Source organism: Lagopus muta, chromosome 4 (assembly GCF_023343835.1).
Source record: "Lagopus muta isolate bLagMut1 chromosome 4, bLagMut1 primary, whole genome shotgun sequence".
NCBI classification, from domain to species: Eukaryota; Metazoa; Chordata; class Aves; order Galliformes; family Phasianidae; genus Lagopus; species Lagopus muta.
The window spans coordinates 54418771-54432735 of record NC_064436.1 but is presented as its reverse complement, the minus strand read 5'-3'; the positions used below and the strand labels follow the sequence as shown (position 1 = coordinate 54432735).

The 13965-nt window shown below is 37.4% G+C and overlaps 1 long non-coding RNA gene across 2 annotated transcripts; it reads right to left on the bottom strand.

Annotated features, from left to right (window-relative positions):
• Positions 1-594: 594 nt before the first annotated feature.
• Positions 595-13875, bottom strand: LOC125691968 (uncharacterized). Of its 2 annotated transcripts, none has more exons than XR_007376377.1 (3): positions 13818-13875; positions 2260-2377; positions 595-1385 (listed from the first exon to the last, which is right to left on the bottom strand). It is a non-coding gene; the product is annotated as an uncharacterized LOC125691968 (long non-coding RNA). The 2 variants fall into 2 exon arrangements; XR_007376376.1 differs by lacking the exon at positions 13818-13875 and adding an exon at positions 5950-5997.
• Positions 13876-13965: the final 90 nt, after the last annotated feature.

Below are 13965 nucleotides of genomic sequence, written 5' to 3'. Positions count from 1 at the left end.
ATGATTCACAAAAAGCATTATGTCCCGCCCATGGTTGCTGCAACTCTTCTCTCCCTTCTTCTAAATATCACCATCCATTTAGGCAAAGAAAACTTTTGAAATATGTTTTGGGAGGAGGGAAAGCTTCATTTTGCTGAAAAAATAGCTGCTTTTCAGGCATGCTTTAAAAATTTAGTTTTGGAAACCTGTGGGTCTCAGGTCTACCACTGCAGGAGGCAAGTAATTAATTAACATTGTCTCAATGCCATAAGATAGCTTTCAGTATTATAACCAAAGGGAAAATATCATGAATAAGATGTACTAACTTACAGCAATTGGCTCCTAATCTTCTGCCATAGGATTTGGGTAAGTGCCTTTAAAGTCCATAAGAGTTGTTTGCATGCTGCAGCAAGGGACCAGGTTCCCCAGCTTTTATCTGCTCTTCACATTAGCCTGAGTGAAAGTCAGACAAAATTATAACCCCAGCTCCAAATGCCCCCATAATTTGGATCTGGCTGGGAATGTAGGATCTCAGGCCCATCTCTAATTACAACAGACAAATTATTGGATAATTTCTTCTGCTTTATCTTTGCAATCCACTGGAGCAGTTAATTTCTCCAAAAGCAGGCAATTCCTTTCTTATTAGAAATTCCTTTTTGGCTTTTTTAATACAAGTTTGTTATTATTAAACATGCACACACATTCACACACACACCAAAATTTTTGCTGATTAGGCATTATATAACTGGTACCTAACATAAAGTGAGATGTTTAACAGAAAGTTGGCCTTAGACACTAGAAGGTTTGCCACTTCAAGGAAGCAGTCTTAGCTGATTTCTTCTCCTCATCTTTTTTAAATTTTGTTTTAATAACTACAGCCAAAATTTGAAGAGTAGAACAAGTACAATATCAATCCATATGCTTCTATAGTAAAGAGTCATTGGACAGAAAGCTGAAAGAGGAAAGGAGTGGTGGCAATGTATTTGGATATCCATTTGGGAAGCAAATTACTTGTTCATGCTTTTGCAGCTTTTGTTTCTTTCCTGCTAACAACGAAAGTGAGATACTCAGCAACTACTTAATCAGATATTTATATTAACTTTTCTTCCCTTTTTGGATATTTTTTCCCATCCAGTACATGTCTACTACTAGACACCTTTTTCTATAACCCAACTGAAAGTAATTTCAGCCATCTATTTAGGGTTGTAAAAACAGATTCAGGAGTTACAGAAAGTTTACAGTTCACATAGATTAAATTAAAACAGGAACAGGATTTGCAATAGATGGAAGCTTAGTTTGTGGTTCTGCAGTTACTCAATCATGGCTGGACACAAAGCTCTGGATTCTTGTTTCTTTCCCATATTGCCTTCATGCTCTGGTTCCTCTGTCACACACGTACACACAAGCTGAAATCATATTTTCACAAAAAAATTACATATAATTATCCTTTGGTTTGTATTGATTGAGCATTGCATTATTCAGTTTGAAGTTAGTAACCCCAGGGAATTGCCCTGAGACTTCTAGGTAAGTAACAAATGCACCTACAAATTCTGAAGCTGTTAATTGTAATTCCCGCTACTAAATCAGCAGTATTACTTAGGAAGTCCTGGCCTCTTGGATTAGCTGCAGAACTGCATGCTTCTCAGTTGCATAATATTTTGGAAATGTACGCTTCATTGAAGCGTCATTGATTTTCAACTAAAGTGAAGATGCCCTCATTTAATGCTTTCTTAAGAGAATTACAAAGGATGCTGGAGAGGGTTTGGACAAAGTCGTTATTAATTGTACATCACAAAATTGGGATTTATATATTTTTAATGCAGAAATTCTTTACAGTTCCTAAATCAAAACACTGTTCTGAAATTATGTCTAATTTTATAAATGGAAAGATTCTATTTTTATTCAAGACTTTTAAATTCCTTTGCTTTGTTCAACAAACCCCTGCACTTGCTGTGAGAGGATTGCTGATTGCTTTGTCAGCAAGACCAATGATATTCAATCTTTGATTTCTGATTCATTTGCTTCTTCCTTCCCTTTGATGAATGGAATAAATGTCTAGCTTTCTCCTCTCCTTTCAAAAAAATTTCTCTCGCCTCTCACTTCCTTAGTAGTGAGACCGTTTCATGTGAAACATTCTGCCTATCTTTTTAGAGACAATCTCCTCCTCTTCACTGAGCTCAGAGCTGTGTAAGTACTTTACGATCATGCATTAGAGAAAACATGATTTTCTCTCCCTTCAGTTGTTGGCTCTGGTGTTAGGGAATCAGTTTTGCTTCTGACCTTGATGCCCACTGGCTTTCCCTTGTCTGCTTTTTCATGCGTTCATGTTGGCATTGCTCTCGGAGGTGACCAAATCCATCTCCACTCCAGTAGCAAATGAGTAAGAAAGTCAAACATCCTGAAATACATGCATATAAAGGATGCTGTGAGGTTATGAAGGTAATTTTGAAATGGACAGTTAGGATCAATTGATCAGGATGTTAGTCTATGAGCTTCAGTGAGCCCTACAGAATCAAGGTACAGCTTAACTACAAGCAGTGACAGACAGCTGACAGGTACCACTCAAATTTGAACAAAGCTAATCAAGAATGGAATGTTCTTTACGCATCTAACTACTGTCCTGAGTTGAAGAGGCAAAGAGCCTATGGATGTTCCGACTTGGCCCCATGACAACCATCTACGTGACTCCAGCTGCCATACTGCACCTGCAACTTTCCTCATGGAATTTTGGATGGGACAAGGGAACTCCTAAGTCACTAACTGCCAGTATTTGGCATTGAAGTGGTACCAAAGGTATCTGAGCCTGCTCAGTTGTCGCAATGCCCTTTAGTCTCAAACCCAAGATCCTGAATCTGTGACTTATTAACATTTCAGGAAGTTCCAGCCATACTTTCACACTTGGTATTACACAAACTTCAGAAAAAGGCACATCCTTACTGCCTAAATATAATTTAAACCAAAATAGAGCAAATCACAAATGAAAAAGAATGGACTACTAGAATCCTAGCACATGGCACACTACATGTTTAAAAGTGGAGGAGTGGTTCTGCGCGATGAAGAAACTTGCTGAAGATTGGGCAGCAAGTTTGAGGGGGAAAAAAAGAATGGTTAATGCTTAGAGTCATCACAGTCATCTTGCTATCTTACAACTGCTAGAGCTTCTATTATTTGGCTAAAATATGTTAAAAGTAAAGTTCATCTGAGTATGAGGATTATACTATATTTTGTTTAACTTGATGCTAAAGGTTTAGGTAACAAAGATCTCGGTCCTGTGAAGTCTTGACTAGTATACTTAGTCACTTTGAAAAAGCATGACTGCTTCCTCTGAAATGCAAAGTACAGTCACCTACAACCCACCTCAGTAAGTGTTACCCTCAGTATGAGAAAAAGCTTGCCTCATCTAACTGAAAAGATCTTAAAATCATAGAATCACAAGGTTGGAAAGGACCTACAAGATCATCCAGTCCAACCTTCCTCCCATTACCATTGCTACCACAAGCCAATAAACTGTATCTCATAGCTCCTCATCCAGATGCCTCTTGAACACTGCCAGGGACAGCAACTCCACCACCTCTGTGGACAGGTCATTCCAGTGCCTGACCACTCTCTGAGAGAAAAAGTTTTTCCTTATGTCTAATCTAAACCTCCTCTGGTGCAACTTGTAGTCACTTTCTCAGGTCCTATTTGTTGCCAGGGAGAAGATACCAAACCCTTCCTCATCACAACCTCCCTTCAGAAAGTTGTAGAGTGCAATAAGGTCTCCTCTGAGCCTCCTCTTCTCCAGACTAAACAATCCCAGCTCGCTCAGTCTCTCCTTATAAAGGTTGTGTTCCAGACCCCTCACCAGTTTCGTTGCCCTTCTCTGGACACATTCCAGGGACTCTTGCCAGATTCAGGTTTTGCACCCTCTCTGAACAAGTGAGAAGTGCAAAGATCTTTTGGTCATGCACTTCACTAGACAATGCAGATAAGTTCCATGCACAATTTTTGCACTAAGGCTCTCTCACTAACTATCCTTCTGAAAAAACTCTATTTAATTGGGTATACAGAAATGCAAAGGAATATGTACCCAGAGACCTGCAGGTGAAGCCGAGATCACAGGTATGTCATAACTGTGCAGAAGCTTTTATAAAGATTTCTGCAATGTGAGGAAAAAAAAAAAAAAATCAAAATATTGATTGCAAGATTTGATCAGTTGCTCTTTTCAGAAGAAATTTCAATCTGATTCCTCGTGTTATTGATTTTTTTCTTGCTCTTTGAGTAATTATTTTTAGTTATTCTTAGCTGATTGCCTCACTTTGAACTAGTATCAGATATCAGATTGGAAGAGTTTTATTTAAATGTGAGAAAATATTAGATTTAAGAAGGATTAGAAAGTCAGATCTGAAAGAGAAAGCTGATGCGCGTCCTTCCGAGGAAGAAAAGAAACAGAAGCACTTTCTACTTCCTAATATGGCAAGGAAGGCCACACAAGGGTGAAAAAAAGTAGAATGGGCTTTATTATGTTCAGAGGTGAAAGATAACTGCCCTGATTTCAGCTGGGACAGAGTTCATTTTCTTCATATTAACTGGTATGATACTATGATTTGGTTTTAGGAAAAAAACAGCATGATAACCTTGATGCAAAGACTAAAGAGTCTTTGCTGAGCAGCACTGTACAGAGTCAAGCAGACTTCAGTCTTTCAGCTTCTAAACAATTCTGCCAGCAAGGATCTGGGGGTACAAGTAGCTGGGAGCGGATGGAACCAGGACAGCTGACCTGAACTGGCCAAAGGAATCTTCCATACCGTACAACCAAAATCTACCAAGACATACAAAATATACACATACCAAAAACCATAAAAACAGGGAGTAGCCCGGGGGGCTGCAGCTGCTCAAACACTGGTTTAGCATTTGTCAGTGGTGGTGGAACAACTGCTTTGCACATCACTTTCTTTGCATATACATATATATATATATACACACACACATATATATATATATACACACACACACATATATATATATATATATATACATACATACACACACCCCCCTAATTATTATTATCATAATTATTATTCCTCTCTTCCTTTTCTCAGTAAACAGTTTTCATCTCAACCCATGAAGAGATTTTTTTTTTCCCCAATTCTCTCCCCCATCCCACTGGGAGTGTGCGAGTGAGCAAGAAGTTGTTTAGCTACTTCCTGGGTTAAGCCACAACAATAACTTGTCACATCTTTGATTCATGGTGTGCTTTATAGAGCTACTTACCTAGATATTGTTTCTAAATATAGTCAGAACATTTGTAAATATATAACACATCCTTATTGCAACAGATTTTTTTTTATGATTCAGCAAAATGTTCAGTAATGTTCCAAGTTTCCAGATATATCAATAAAGGCTGGTAAGTGAGCAAACAAGCTTAAATGCTTCCTGATCTTTACTCTGTTAAGAATGACTAAATTCAAAACCTACTGATATCTTCAAAAGCCACTGCAGTTTAGGATCAAGGACACCAAACACAGGTCATTGTTAATTGACTGAAAGCACAAGTACTGCTTTACAAGCAGTGAAATTTCACCTGTGTATATAGTTCTTCTCCCCTTTTCTCCTAATAAATTAATATTAGTATTTTCTGAAAGTGATAAAAATCTCAGCTTTTTTTTTTTGTTACCCTAGTACTTATGCAGAACTTGTTGACATCACATATAGGTACTTGGATGGATCTAAATAAGCTTTTTTTTTTTTCAAACCTCATCCCAAAACACAAAACCAGAAAAACATTGAATGAAATATTCAGCTTCTGCTTAGACAGCCTGTGTGTTTCAGGTACATCGCAAACTATTGCAGAGAAGACTTGTAATGCTATAATGTGACAGAAAGAACAGCAATAATAGTGAAGAAGCACAACCCTAGGCTACAGCAAATAAAAACAAGCCTAAATGAAGGAGTCATACACCCATAAACAAAGCAAGAAAAACTACCCACCTTTAGAAGACCCCCAATAGGCAGGAATCTCCAGTAAATTGCTCTCGTTTCCACTGCCAACCCTTAAATGAGGTCTGGGAAGAGGTGCATCCTGGCTCCACCCCTCCCAGTCACTCAGATGCATTGCTTGCACCTGAGTTCTGCTGGATTGGTCCTGCCTTCCCACCAGGTGCTCAGTGACTGGTTCAGGCCATGACTTAGCATTTCTGCTACAATGCTCTAGCTTATTTTTTTCCATAGAAAACAATGATATTCATCAAAGAAGTTAATCATATTAAACACATGCATAGGTTTCCTCTTAAGATAATTATAGTGTACTACATTTATGGAATATTTGATACCATAAAATAAAGTGGCATGGTTTTGAGACCTCTGGGGTAGTATAGGGAGAAGATCCACTCTTCAAAGAACTTACACATTCATATGTAAAATATTGTTTCATTGCAGAATGTTGTACAAGAAAGCATAAGAAAGATGTGGAGCTGTTGGAATACATCCAGAGGAAGACCACAAAGATTATCAGGGGGTTGAAACAACACTCATATAAGAAAAAACTGAAAGAGCTGGGATTGTTCCGGTTGGAGAAGATAAGGCTCTGAGGAGACCCCACTGCGGCCTTCCAGTACTTGAGTGGAGCTATAAGCAGGAAGGGGACTGAAATTTTACAGAGATATATAGTGATAGGACAAGGAGAAATGGCTTGAAACTAAAAGAGAAGAGACTTAGCTTATACATTGGCACGAAATTCTTTACTCAGAAGGTGATGAGGTACTAGCACAGTCTGCCAGAGAAGCTGTGGATGTCCCATCCCTGAAGGTGTTCAAGACCAGGCTGAATGGTGCCCTGGCCATTCTGATCTGGTGGAAGGTGTCCCTGCCCATGACATAGGAGTTGGAACTAAATGATATTTGGGGTCCCTTCCAACATAAGCTGTTCTGTTCTTCCGTGATTCTATGTAACAATGAGTAATCCAGATTCACTGCCTAATGTGTACACAAACGGAGGATAATTTCTGTACCTTTTCTTCCCATGTGAAGCATTGAGGTAAAAAGAAACAGAAAGTTGGCAGTAATTAACAAAAAAAATGTAGATTATTTTGATAAATGATAACTTAGTTTCTCAGCAAAAAGGTTGTAGGCAGTTGGTAGAGAAATAGTCTCATAAGTATTTCCAAATATTTATACTTTATCTGCTTAAAACTTTAGGCATTTTTTACATTACTATGAAATTTGAAAATTTCAATATAGAGATTTTCTGGAATCACGGAATCACAGAAGAAGAGACTGGAATATGACTTTAGAGAAAACCTAGTGCAACTAATAAGGATGGAGTTTCCATAGACTCTCTGATCCTCGATCAAATTGCTCTAGTAGTTGACAACCCTTCCAAATAAATAGATAAATTCTTTATACCTAATGACAATTTCCCTTTTTGCAGTTTGCATCTAATGCCTCTTGCACCAACTGTAGTCCATGAAGAGTCTTCCTCCATCTTCTCTACTCCCTCCCATACTGGCTGAAGAGAGCCCTCTGCATTCTCTTCTTAAGGCCAAACAAACCCAGCTGCCAATCCTTCTGTCAAAAAATTCAGTTCCCAGAATAACTTCACTTGAGAACTCTTCCCTTCATGGTTATGAGGACAAAGGATGATGAAGTATTATTTCAGGATGGCACAACTAGAATTTCTTAAATGATGTTACAGAAACTGACAAACACGACTGTGTTAGAGGAAAAAAAATCTAAGATTATGTTCTTCTGATTAATTACAGAACTGGGAAAAATAGCTCTTTGAAGAAGATTTAAGATATTTGCTTGCAGAAGCATTACTCAGAGCTAGCTTTATTTTTTAAGGACGCAATTCTTCTGTCAGTCTGTAATACGATACTGTGACTAGGTAATATATCTTCAGACTTTACAGACTCCTGACCTGACAACTCTTTGACACAGTAGATCTTAATAGATCCTTCTGCATTAATTCTAACTAATGAGCAGATGAATAGTTAATTAAAAATGCTCCACATAGGCTTTGGCACACTAGACCATTACAGCTTCACTGTGGTTCCTGCTTTCTAATAGATGCAGAGAACTTGCACTTTTTCATTAGAACATAATGGCTCAAAAAGCTCCATTACAGTTTACCAGACCATTCATCTATGAACTAAACAGTATTTAAATATTTCTTCATTTGATTTACTGTGGTGTGTGATCTTCTGTGCCTTCACTGAATTCATATAGAAAGAGCCATTATGTCATTTCTTTAGTCACTGATCTAGCAGATCATTAAGAAGTTTTTTGTACCATAGGCATTAAGCTTAAAGGGCTTGATTTTTTCCTAGTGTTCTGACTGCTGGTTTTCTACACAGGGGGGAAGCCCTTTGTAATGGATGGTTCTTGAAGTGAAGTATGTGCAGCATGAAGCCATGTGCAGTAGCGCATATCAAGTTAACATGAGGTCTTTTTTATCTAAATAGAATCCTGTTTTTACTTCCTGAATTATACATTCAACAGCTTCTGATGACACTGCACATTTTAAAAGTGCTGGCAGGTGTAGAAGGACGTAAAATGACTGAGTTTTGATTCATACTATAAAAGAATGTAGTCCTCAACTCCTTACTGAACTCTCAGCATGGTTCACTTGTGGGTAAATCTTCTGCTAATGACCCGTGGAAAACAAAGTAAGAACTCAAAATGGTAAGGGCAGCATGACTGGTCTCAAACACCTATAGAATTCAGATTCCACCAAATCAAGTTTTCAGTCATAGTGATATTAATTTCCTTCAACTTAGTATTTATGAGATGTAGTCCTCATGACCCTTGTCATGATCAAGTCTTCATATAGGAATAGACTGATTTTATGTTCCTTCAAAGAAATTCAGAATGTTTGGAGAATAATTGGTGCTCTCATCAATAATGACTGCATCTGGCTTCTTTAAGCCAAAAGTATATTATCCCTTTTCCAGCACTTCAAATTTTAGGCTATTTCTTTAGAAAGAAATATTTTGCAAAAGAAATTTCTCTAACTTTTAAAATTTCTCTTCTTGAAAACTGCACAAAAATAAATACTTTTTTTTTCTGTTAGTATTGTTTCATGAAAATGCATCAGAACAGTATTCTTGGAACAAAAGACAAGCAAATCACACTGGATCAGATTACTTGCCATTAAGTTGCAAAAAGCAATGGTCAATTCCAATGTTCATTTTTTCACAAAAATTCAGTAAAGCCATTTACCTTCAAAATTTTTTATGGTTAGAAACTAACCAAGTGCTTAAAAGAAACCTGGAGAAAGAACACAGACGTGATGATGTTACATAAAAAACCTTGCTTAGATAAATTATCTGTCTTAAGCACCTGAATTTACTTATCTTTTGGTTTAGAAATATACCCTATCTAATACTATTATATTTTGTGGGATATCTTTCTATAGTTTGGATGCTTCTCAGTGGAATCAAATATACTGGTTAGATTAGGTGAGAGATTCTTGAGAGATATTTGCTCGATTATAAAAAATAACACTGTAGAGAGAATTACCAAACCAATAGAAACGAGGAAGAAATGAGTCATGGCAATTAACTTTCTACAGGACTCTCATGTGTCAGAACCTAAATGTTACTCCTTGACAGTTTTAGCTAAGGTATAATATTCTACCTACAGTTAATAGTAACAAATGCTCTATTAGCAAAGCAGAACATTTAGAAATATGATAAAGATAATGCTCAAGAGAGCTGAACAGCTATCAGGATTGATTATTGTTCTACTTTCATGTCCAAGTTTAAGGCTACATACTTTGTTATACTCTGCTTTATTTTGGAAGTCACTATTGGAAAAAAAAAAAAAAAAAAGAAGAAGAAAAAAAACTAGCAAAAAATATTGTCTTCCTTCCAGTAATATAAGAATTCTACATTGGAAAACTACAGGGACACTGGCCAATGAGCAATAAAAAGAGATCAAGAGAACTTCTGAAACATTAATGATGTCCTTCTGCCAAAGCTTGTAAAAATGTGCTAAAACTTTGAGTATTCATGAATTTGGCAGCTTGAGATTTACCTCACCTCATCAACTCCCTGGGCTAAGTTTTCACTTACCTAATATTTTTCCCAGACGGGATCTCGGTAGGATTATGAGAGATAAGGAGGAAAGACACACATCCCTTAGCCAAGAGATAATTAAACAGACTTATCAAAGCCAGACCTCTGACTGGACCATGAAATCTACTGCCAGATGTTGCAGATACATCTGTCTAAGTACTAACAGGATCCCTCTCATCACAATATCTAAACATTTCACAAATATTAATGTTTTCACTCCAGGAAAACTATATTGTTTCACACTAACCTAGCACCAGGCAGGGCTGGACAAATAACAGGAGCAAAGTAGGTATTTTTTGAATTTTGTTTTCTAACGTTTCTGTACATAAGAGGGAAAAAAAACCAAACACCTTAAACTCTCTAAAGCTTGAAAATCTACAGACATATTGCTTCTATGTTGATGAATTTTTGCTCCATAGTCCTGCACCTATTGAACAATAGGTCACTGACAAATGGTGAACCATTTGTTAATGGTTTCCTCTAATATATTTTAGGTCTACAAGTCTTAGTGCAATAGTAGTAACTGCAGCAAAAATATTGAAAGTCTACAAGGCAAACAAAAGATCATATATGCACTACACAGATACCTACAAATATAAATATTTTTTTAAAATAAACGTGTATTAAAAAGTGTGAATTTAATATATTTTTATATAACTTGCATGTGTGTATGTATTCCTAATTACAAATAGCTAGCTTATTTTTCATCTTTTTCATGATACATAGGGCAACAATTTGAATTGGCCAAATTTCTTGTACTACACTGAAAACAATGTATGGGAGAGACAAAATTCCACTTCTGAAATTACTTCAGATTCTGTATGATACAGTATATTGCCATCTGCACTGTGCATTGGGACAGAGGTAACGGAAAAGGCAAGATAGGGAAATAGTATCAAATCCTATCCTTTTAGAAAATGGCGTCTCATCTGCAAAGTTGCAAATAGACTTTCCTTAGATCTTACAGACTAGTGAAGAAAAACTTGTGTGCACGTATGAAAGAAAAGGGACGCTTACATATTGTTCAGCATGAAGTAACAAATAACTAAATGCCATGTGTAAAAGATCACCAAATATAAATGTGCAGGTGTTGCAACAAAACACAAAAGCATCTGTTTAAATGTCTGCAGTTTCATTTCAGTAAAGTAATACATCGTAATTAGAGATTTTAACTGAGATTGTACGGAGGAAATGTGCTAGCAAGTGAGCTGTGAGGTTCATTCTTGTTGACAGTGAAAGATGTGCAGGACACACTGGTTATCACTGTGAATAAAAATATACGTGTTTCCTGTCAGACTCTGGTGTCTAGAAAGGAGGTACATTTTCATTCAGTAATCTTGGCTTTACAGAGCAGAATGGACTTGGGCAAACTCTGTCTCAGACACCTGGTCTTACTCTGATGACTTGGGAGGAAACCCAAACAGCCACATGAGGAGTAGGGGACCTTCCTTAAGGCAGTAAAATCTGAATTACAATCTTTCCAGAGAAGAGTTGGGATACGCTTTGGGAACATGCCAAATGGGTCCTATTTGCATGCTCTGCTCAGCTGAGAAATGGATGTGCTGGCTGGAGGCACCTCCCTGCTGACAGCACCAACAGTTGACAGCCTCTACCAGGTCTCACCCTCTGTGCTGCATGCAGAAAGGTCAGTTTACGCTATCTGAAGACTTAGGCTACAGTATATTTATCTATTTTGCAGTTTCCTAAGCATTACTTGCCAAATTCCATGGTGGTATCACATATATCACATGCAGGCACCTGGTACTGATCAGATGGCATTGCTGCTGCAAGCTGAGGGCGGAAACTCACGTGCTAATTAATGATGTAACTGCTCCACAAATACTTTTGTTAAAAGAAAACAGATACATTTTATAGAAGATTCTAGATAAAATTTACTGTTACTCATTTGTTAGTTGTATGCTGTAAATTACTGTATACTTTATTAATATATGTCAAGCTCCATATTTTACCACTTTATTCCCACTTGAAAAACAGTTTTTTTTTCTTCCCTCATTCTTTTTAAAGAGTTTGGTTAAATCTTGATGATTATCAGAATTTTTTTTGGTAGTAATTTTGAAGTAATTTTGTTTTTTTTTAATACCTGAGCAAAAGTTTACCTTACATTGTACGAGGCACAACCAACATGCAGCCTGCAGGCACCACATGGCCCAACACACCTCGCACTGCAGCTGTCCCCTGCCCTGTGTCATCATGGTGGCGGCTCCGCTCCGCCTGCAGCCCAGCCCACTAATATTCTGCTGCATTTTGTTGCATTGTGACAGATGGTAGTGCAATCTAACAAAATGGAGTCTGACCTGGAAGTGCATATGAAGAAAAGCAACATCGTTAAATTCTGCCATGCAGAAAAAAATAGCACTTTGTGCCATTCATGACATTCATTGGCACTTGCTGAACCTTAATGGAGACTGAACAGTGGCTCTCAGTACAGTAAGGCTGTGGGTGGTGCATTTCAGCAGTAGTGACAGCGGGTTACCTCTACTGGTACAGATTGTTACAAGCATGGTATGCAGGCACTTGTTCATCGCTGGAAAAAATGAATAGTTAATGGCAGTGAATGTTGAAAAAGTGTTTTGTAGAGGAAAATTTGCTCTATTAAATAGTATCATTGTGCTCCTTGTACCAGTTATAATTTCCACGGAAAAAAATAGAAGGCATTTCTTCTAGAGCAACCTTTGTAGACACAGCCCTAGACAATTCCTCTTCACTAAAGGTAGCCCTGGCAAGGCAAATGATTGGACATTCATGCATTATATTTTACCTTTTAAATACCTTTTTTAGTTCACTTTAGTAGATGAATTAGATTTTCAACAAGGAAAATATCTCTATAGTTGCTAAGCAGTTCCACAACAAGTGGGAAAAAACCTCTTTGAGTCCATTTAGCTGTCAGCAAATTTTGACACTGTCACTAGAATAACATTGATATCCTTCTGATATTGATATATTTGAAAGTGTATGTTCTTTGGACCTTGTGACTTTTAAAAATACACTTCCCAAGATTAGGTAAGCATTTCCTATTATAATATATAATACTGACTCTATGAAGTCCAGGTCTTTTGGGCCCCATGAGGACTTTTAGTAGCCTATGCCCTGCCTCTATGCTCTCTGCTCTTTTCAAGATCAGGAGGAGGAGATGGAGTGTATGTAGAGTTGCATGGGCAGAGAATTACACTATAGCCATGCTCGTTGTACTCCGAGAGGCAAAGGTAAAATTTTGTTTAGTACTTTCAGAAATAGTTGCTAATTATTTATTTAGAATTTGTGGTTTGTGCCAGAGAGATTTAAGACTTTGGCTACTAACAAACATTCACCAAAGCAAATATGTAAAACAGAATATATATTGTTTAAAGGACAGGCAATGCTTGAATAGAAATTGAATATGGCTTCCTTTAGTCCTGATAGATTATTTCCAGAGCTGTCCAATTCCAAGCAGTACAGAAGATTACCTGTACACCAGGCTATGCTTCAGTTACAAGTTGTTTAATTGATGAAAATAATCATACATTCCTAACTGCAGCCCATATTTTAGGACCCATGTTTTCAAGGTTGTATCTAATCCTCCATAATGATCCAACAGCTTCAACCTGTTGCTGTTTCAAGTTTGCCGGAGCAATGCACTGTAGGATTTGGACAGCCTCAAACTAAGAGCTGAGCAATATAGATTAGTTTCAGAAAACATACGTGTTACTGTACAATCAATAGGTGTACAGAGGTTATGCTAAGTAGGATTATTGTGGTGGAAAGATAATAAATGAAAAATGCTCACCAATGTTATAGGCTAGCAATAAATTCCACAAGGAGCAATAATCAGAAAGAGATCTTTCCTCAGTGGCAATCAGCCCTCAAATGGGATCTAGGAGAGGTGGAGGCAAGCTCCAGCCCTTCTGGTAGCACAGATGAATTGCCTGCACCTG